This window comes from Nerophis ophidion, linkage group LG04, assembly GCF_033978795.1.
Source record: "Nerophis ophidion isolate RoL-2023_Sa linkage group LG04, RoL_Noph_v1.0, whole genome shotgun sequence".
Taxonomy (NCBI): domain Eukaryota; kingdom Metazoa; phylum Chordata; class Actinopteri; order Syngnathiformes; family Syngnathidae; genus Nerophis; species Nerophis ophidion.
This window is the reverse complement of record NC_084614.1, coordinates 79,738,024-79,745,982: the sequence shown is the minus strand read 5'-3', so window position 1 is coordinate 79,745,982 and position 7,959 is coordinate 79,738,024. Positions and strand designations below refer to the sequence as shown.

Here is a 7,959-nt window from a genome sequence, read left to right as displayed (position 1 = left end):
CATGATGGTTCCATGTCTATATGTCTTATGATGGTTCCATGTCTATATGTCTCATGATGGTTCCATGTCTATGTCTCATGATGGTTCCATGTCTATATGTCTCACGATGGTTCCATGTCTATGTCTTATGATGGTTCCATGTCTATATGACAAGCTGGCAATCAACATCAACAAAACTCACCTTTGTGATTTCGTTGACTTTATCGTTGCAAATGCATCTGCAGGTTATCCATACATCTCTGTGCCATGTCTGCTTTAGCACCGCCGGTAAATAGCATGATAGCGTCGATTAGCATAGCATGTTAGCATCGATTAGCTGGCTGTCACGCCGCGACCAAATATGTCTGATTAACACATAAGTCAACATCAACAGAACTCACCTTTGTGATTTCGTTGACTTTATCGTTGCAAATGCATCTGCAGGTTATCCATACATATATGTGCCATGTCTGTCATCGCCGGTAAAACGTGGAGACACTTTGGCACATTCAATGGGGGTCTGGCGGTAGACACTTTCGCATTTTTGGGCCAGTGGTGCAGCTTGAATCCCTCCCTGTTAGTGTTGTTACACCCTCCGACAACACACCGACGAGGCATGATGTCTCCAAGGTTCCAAAAAATAGTCGAAAAAACGGAAAATAACAGAGCTGAGACCCAATGTTTGCAATGTGTTGAAAATGAAAATGGCGGCTGTACTACCTCGGAGACGTCAGGTTCTGACGTCATCGCAAAAAGAGCGATAAACAGAAAGGCGGTTTAATTCGCCAAAATTCACCCATTTAGAGTTCGGAAATCTGTCCAAAAAAATACATGGTCTTTTTTCTGCACCATCAAGGTATATATTGACGCTTACATAGGTCTGCTGATAATGTTCCCCTTTAAGCAACTGTGTGACCACTCAAGGTGAAAGGTGTGTGTGTGCTACAGTACCTGTAGTTGATTTCACTGCATAACTATGTGCTGCGAAGACGGAAGAACAAAGGAATTAAAAAACGAAAAAAAAAACGCACATGCTTGGAGCCAAATGCATGTTTTAGTGCTCGTGTGAAACTCACACTTACACACCATGCTACTGCATGTCACAACAACTTTACAAGTACTTTGTGAACACTGAAAGACTACATCGATGGTGGCGTGGCGAAGTTGGTAGAGTTGCTATGCCAGTAATCTGAGGGTTATTGGTTCAATCCCCACCTTCTACCATCCTAGTCACGTTCGTTGTGTCCTTGAGCAAGACACTTCACCCTTGCTCCTGATGGGGCCTGGTTAGCGCCTTGCATGGCAGCTCCCGCCGTCAGTGTGTGAATGTGTGTGTGAATGGGCGAATGTGGAAATACTGTCAAAGCGCTTTGGGCTCCTTAAAAAAGGGGTACAAAAGCACTATACAAGTACAACCCATTAACCATTTGCCATTGATGACTCTGCATACAGGGTGTACTTGGTTCCGGAGTAGGCATCTTTTCACAGTGTCGCTTTGTCCCAAATTGTCCCATTTGTCGGTTGTACAATAATTAAAAATGACTCTGGTTATTTCAAGCCTGGTAGCGTCTGGGTGTGTCTCAATTGGTGCACTTGCACACCTACGCTTTTAAGTGCATAAGAGCTTTTGCACTTAAAGGGGAACATTATCACCCAACCTATGCAAGCGTCATTATATACCTTGATGTTGCAGAAAAAAGACCTCGTATTTTTTTAACTGTTTTCCGAACTCTAAATGGGTGAATTTTGGCAAATTAAACGCCTTTCTGTTTATCGGTCTTTTAGCGATGACGTCAGAACGTGACGTCACCGAGGTAACACACCCGCCATTTTCATTTTCACATTACAAACACCGGGTCTCAGCTCTGTTCTTTTCCGTTTTTTCGACTATTTTTTGGAACCTTGGAGACATCATGCCTTGTCGGTGTGTTTTCGGAGGGTGTAACAACACTAACAGGGAGGGATTTGTGGGTTCTTCCGAGGATGTTGTAGTCGTAATGATTTGTGCAGTCCTTTGAGACATTTGTGATTTGGGTCTATATAAAGAAACATTGATTGATTGATTGATTCAAGTTGTACCACTGGCAAGAAATCTGCCGCCAGACCCCCATTGAATGTGCCGGAGTGTCTTCACATTTGACCGGCGATGCTAAGACAGACATGGCACAGAGATGTATGGATAACCTGCAGATGCATTTGCAACGATTAAGTCAGCGAAATCACAAAGGTGAGTTTTGTTGATGTTGTTGACTTATGTGCTAATCAGACATATTTGGTCGCAGCATGACTGCCAGCTAATCAATGCGAACATGCTACGCTAATCGATGCTAACATGCTATTTACGCTAGCTGTATGTACATTTGAAACTAGATACCCACATTTAATGTGAAACAAACACTTACCAATCGACGGATTTAAGTTGCTCCAGTGTCACAAGATGCGAAAGTCCTGATCGTTTGGTCCGCACATTTTACCGGCGATGCTAATAAGGCAACTATGCTATGGGCCACTTCATTAGGTACACCCATGCTATGGCCAAATAGCGTCAATAGCTATCGCTCAATAGCTTCAATTTCTTCTTCAATTTCGTTTTCGCTCCCTGCCTCCATACTCCGACCATCTGTTTCAATACATGTGTAATCTGTTGAATCGCTTAAGCCGCTGAAATCCGAGTCTGAATCCGAGTTAATGTCGCTATATCTTGCTGTGGTAACCGCCATTGTTTGTATTGGCAGCCCTGTATGACGTCACAGGGAAATGGACAGTCGCATCGCAAATAGCGGAAATCAAGAACTTTAAAGCTTTTTTTAGGGATATTCCGGGAGGTGTAAAATTTTGAAAAAAACTTCGAAAAATAAGACAAGCCACTGGGAACTGATTTTTATTGTTTTTAACCCTTTTGAAATTGTGATAATGTTCCCCTTTAAAGGGGAAGTGCGCTTTTTTTTTTTTTAATTTGCAGTTAATCAGTCACAATCCCTACGTAAGACAAGAACACACATGTTTTTTAGGGATATCTGATAATATTGGACTGCCGATATTATCGGCCGATAAATGCTATAAAATATTATATCGGAAATCATCGGTATAGGTTTCAAAGTTTTCCATATCGGTTTCAAAAAGTACAATTTATGACTTTTTAAAACGCCGCTGTGCACTCGGATGTAGGGAGAAGTACAGAGCGCCAATAAACCTTAAAGGCACTGCTTTTGCGGGCCGGCCCAGTCGCCTAATATCTACAGATTTTCTCACACACAAGTGAATGCAATGCATACTTGGTCAACAATCATACAGGTCACACTGAGGGTGGCCGTATAAACAACTTTAACACTGTTACAAATATGCGCCACACTTTGAACCCACACCACACAAGCATGACAAACACATTTTGGGAGAACATCCGCACCGTAACACAACATAAACACAACAGAACAAATACCCAGAAGCCCTTGCAGCGCTAACTCTTCCGGGACGCTACAATATACACCCCCCCCGCTATCCTCCCACCTAAACCCCGTATCCCCCTCAAGCCCCGCCCAACTCTACCTCCTCACGCTCTCTCAGGGGGAGCATGTCCCAAATTCCAAGCTGCTGTTTCGAGGCATGTTAAAATAAATAATGCACTTTGTGACTTCAATAATAAATATGGCAGTGCCATGTTGTGATTTTTTTCCATAACTTAAGTTGATTTATTTTGGAAAGCCTTGTTTAATGCATCCAGCGGGGCATCACAACAAAATTAGGCATAATAATGTGTTATAAAAATTCCACAACTTTTTATATCGGTATCGGTTGATATCGGAATCGGTAATTAAGAGTTGGACATTATCGGAATATCAGATATCGGCAAAAAAAAACATCTCTAATGTTTTTCTTTTTTTATGCATTCTAAGTCGTTAAATATAGCAACTAAAAGGTGGCTAAAAATGCGGCTAATTGTAGTACATCTTCTTTCGTTTTTTTTTTTATTCTATAAGTTCAAGTACCTAGGAGTCTTGTTCACGAGTGAGGGAAGAGTGGATTGTGCGATCGACAGGCGGATCGGTGCGGCGTCTTCAGTAATGCAGACGCTGTATCGGTCCGTAGTGGTGAAGAAGGAGCTGAGCCGGAAGGCAAAGCTCTCAATTTACGGGTCGATCTACGTTCCCATCCTCACCTATGGTAATGAACTTTGGGTCATGATCAAAAGGACAAGATCACGGGTACAAGCGGCCGAAATGAGTTTCTTCTCACCCTAAAAATAGGGTGAGAAGCTCTGCCATCTGGGGGAAGTTCAGAGTAAAGCCGCTGCTCCTTCACATCGAGAGGAACCAGATGAGGTGGTTCGGGCATCTGCTCAGGATGCCACCCGAACGCCTTTCTAGAAAGGTATTTGGCGCACATCCGACCGGCAGGAGGCCAAGGGGAAGACCCAGGACACGTTGGGAAGACTATGTCTCCCGGCTGGCCTGGGAACGCCTCGGGATCCCCTGGGAGGAGCAGGACGAAGTGGCTGGGGAGAGGGAAGTCTGGGCTTCCCTGCTTAGGCTGCTGACCCCATGACCCAAAAGCAGAATGAAATGTATGGATGGATGGATATTATGTTTATAAACTCAGGCATGAGGTATTTGAATATGACCAATGTATGATCCTGTAACTACCTGGTATCGGATTGATACCCAAATTTGTGGTATCATCCAAAACTAATGTAAAGCATCCAAACAACAGAATAATAAATTATTATTGATTTTTACCAGAAGTGTAGATAGAACATGTTAAAAGAGAAAATAAGCGGATATTAACAGTAAATGAACAAGTAGATTAAATAATTTTCTACCAAGTGTTCTTAATAATTTTGACATAATATTAGAATGGAAAATGACACAATATGTTACTGCATATGTCAGCAGACTAAAGTAGGAGCCTTTGTTTGTTTACTTATTAATAAAAGAAAAGTTGTCTAGTATGTTCAGTATTTTATTTAAGGACAAACTTGCAATAAGACTGGCCCTGCGATGAGATGGCGACTTGTCCAGGGTGTACGCCGCCTTCTGCCCGAATGCAGCTGAGATAGGCTCCAGCGACCCCGAACGGGACAAGCGGTAGGAAAATGGATGGATGGATGCAATAAGAGACATATATTTAATATATATATTTTTTTGTGAGAATAAGGTTAAAAATGCTTCCCTTTATTTAGAAAAGTATCAAAAAGTATTAAAAAGTATCAAAATAATTTTGGTACTGTTACCAAAATATTGCTGTGTATATAAAGTCCCCTCAGCTCCATTGTTAGCTGAATTTTGCTAACATTTATTTACGATTTAGAATGCATTAAAAAAAAAAACGTGTGTTCTTGTCTTACATGAAGATTGTGAATGATAGGCAAAAAAGCAGTTCCCCTTTACTGTAAGTGTAAAGGCGCCTAAAGTAGGCGTAGACCAGGGCTCACCAACCTTTTTGAAACCAAGAGCTACTTCTTGGGTACTGATTAATGCGAAGGGCTACCAGTTTGATACACACTTAAATAAATGGGCAGAAATAGCCAATTTGCTGAATTTACCTTTGATATACATATATATATTTTAAAAATGGGTATTTCTGTCTGTCATTCCGTCGTACATTTTTTTTCTTTTTACGGAAGGTTTTTTGTAGAGAATAAATGATGAAAAAAACCCACTTAATTTAACGGTTTAAAAGAGGAGAAAACAGGAAAAAAATTAAAATTTTATATTGAAACATAGTTTATCTTTAATTTTGACTCTTTAAAATTCAAAATTCAACCGCGAAAAAGAAGAGAAAAACGAGCTAATTCGAATCTTTTTGAAAAAAAAAAAAAACATTTTTTTATGGAAACATCATTAGTAATTTTCCCTGATTAAGATTAATTTTAGAATTTTGATGACATGTTTTAAAAAGGTTAAAATACAATCTGCACTTGGTTAGAATATATAACAAATTGGACCAAGCTATATTTCTAACAAAGACAAATCATTATTTCTTCTAGATTTTCCAGAACTAAAATTTTAAAGGAAATTCAAAAGACTTTGAAATAAGATTTACATTTTATTCTAAAGTTTTTCTAGATTTGCCAGAATAATTTTTTTTTTATTTTAACCATAATGAGTTTGAAGAAATATTTCATAGATATTTTTCGTCGAAAAAACAGAAGCTAAAATGAAGAATTAAATCAAAATGTATTAATTATTCTTTAAAATAAAAAAAATAAATATACTTGAACATTGATTTAAATTGTCAGGATAGAAGAGGAAGGAATTTAAAAGGTAAAAAGGTATATGTGTTTAAAAATCCTAAAATCATTTTTAAGGTTGTATTTTTTTCTCTAAAATTGTCTTTCTGAAAGTTATAAGAAGCAAAGTAAAAAAATAAATGAATTTATTTAAACAAGTGAAGTCTTTAAAATATTTTCTTGGATTTTCAAATTCTATTTGAGTTAGGGACGGCGCAACCCGAGGGTTCCTGGTTCAATCCCCACCTAGTACCAACCTCGTCACGTCCGTTGTGTCCTGAGCAAGACACTTCACCCTTGCTCCTGATGGGTCCTGGTGAGCGCCTTGCATGGCAGCTCCCTCCATCAGTGTGTGAATGTGTGTGTGAATGTGGAAGTAGTGTCAAAGCGCTTTGAGTACCTTGAAGGTAGCTTTATTTTGTCTCTCTTAGAATTAAAAATGTCGAGCAAAGCGAGACCAGCTTGTTAGTAAATAAATACAATTTCAAAAATAGCCATCCGGGATGAACCCAAAGTAAAGCCGCTGCTCCTCCACATGGAGAGGAGCCAGATGAGGTGGCTCGGGCTGGTCAGGATGCCACCCGAACGCCTCCCTAGGGAGGTGTTTAGGGCACGTCCAACCGGTAGGAGGCCACGGGGAAGACCCAGGACACGTTGGGAAGACTATGTCTCTCGGCTGGCCTGGGAACGCCTCGGGATCCCCCGGGAAGAACTGGACGAAGCGGCTGGGGAGAGGGAAGTCTGGGCTTCTCTGCTTAGGCTGCTGCCCCCGCCACCCGACCTCGGATAAACGGAGGAAATTGGATGGATGGATGATATAATCAGAGTTATTTTGCGAAATAGTTAGTAAATGATACACAAAGCAATAATATACAAAACAATATGATTTAAAAAATAAAGGGTACCGAATTGTTCATAAAAAGTCAGGCTTTTGTCCGCGATGGCTAACAGTCAGAAAGTCGTTCTATTGGTAAATGATGAATTCATGTCGGTCAGGCAATTCCTTTAGGTCCGTTTCAGCTGTCAATAACAATACATAAATTATAAATATCAGTGTTTATCTCACGCCAACAACACAAACACATTGGCTTTACCGTTAGCTTGTAAGCATTAGCGTTCTGTTCACTGGAGTTGAGGCCAATAAATACACAAATGGAGTGTCACTGACTATTTTTACGGCATTAAATAAAGTAAATAGTTAATATTTGATGTTATTTACCTTCGCTTCACTTGTGTACTGCCTCCTTTATTTCACATTTATCCAGCAAAGTCTGGGAACGCCTCGGGATCCCCCGGGAGGAGCTGGACAAAGTGGCTGGGGAGAGGAAAGTCTGGGCTTCCCTGCTTAGGCTGCTGCCCCCACGACCTGACCTCGGATAAGCGGAAAATGATGGATGGATGGATTAAAAAATAGAGGAAGCTCACAGGTAAGTGCTGCTATTTGAGTTATTTTTTAGAACAGGCCAGCGGGCCATTCATCTGGTCCTTACGGGCTACCTGGTGCCCGCGGGCACCGCGTTGGTGACCCCTGGCGTAGACCGCAAGAAGGCTAGATGACATTTACATATGTCGTGGATGCATGTCATAGCAACGCTTGTTACTTTCCTTCTGAGTGAAGAAAAAGTCAAAAGAATAAAAAACAGAGAGGGCATTCACGCGCAGCAGTGTGGGGCAGACTTACATGTGTGTGTGTGTGTGTGTGTGTGTGTGTGTGTGTGTGTGTGTGTGTGTGTGTGTGTGTGTGTGTGTGTGTG

At 40.9% G+C, this 7,959-nt stretch overlaps 1 long non-coding RNA gene across 1 annotated transcript in view; it reads left to right on the top strand.

Moving 5' to 3' along the window:
• LOC133551985 (uncharacterized) overlaps positions 1 to 7,611 on the top strand; it is a 13,388-nt gene extending 5,777 nt beyond the window's left edge. The window contains exon 5 of the long non-coding RNA XR_009806597.1: positions 7,471 to 7,611. This is a non-coding gene — a long non-coding RNA (uncharacterized LOC133551985). The remainder of the gene's footprint in view (positions 1 to 7,470) is intronic.
• Positions 7,612 to 7,959: the final 348 nt, after the last annotated feature.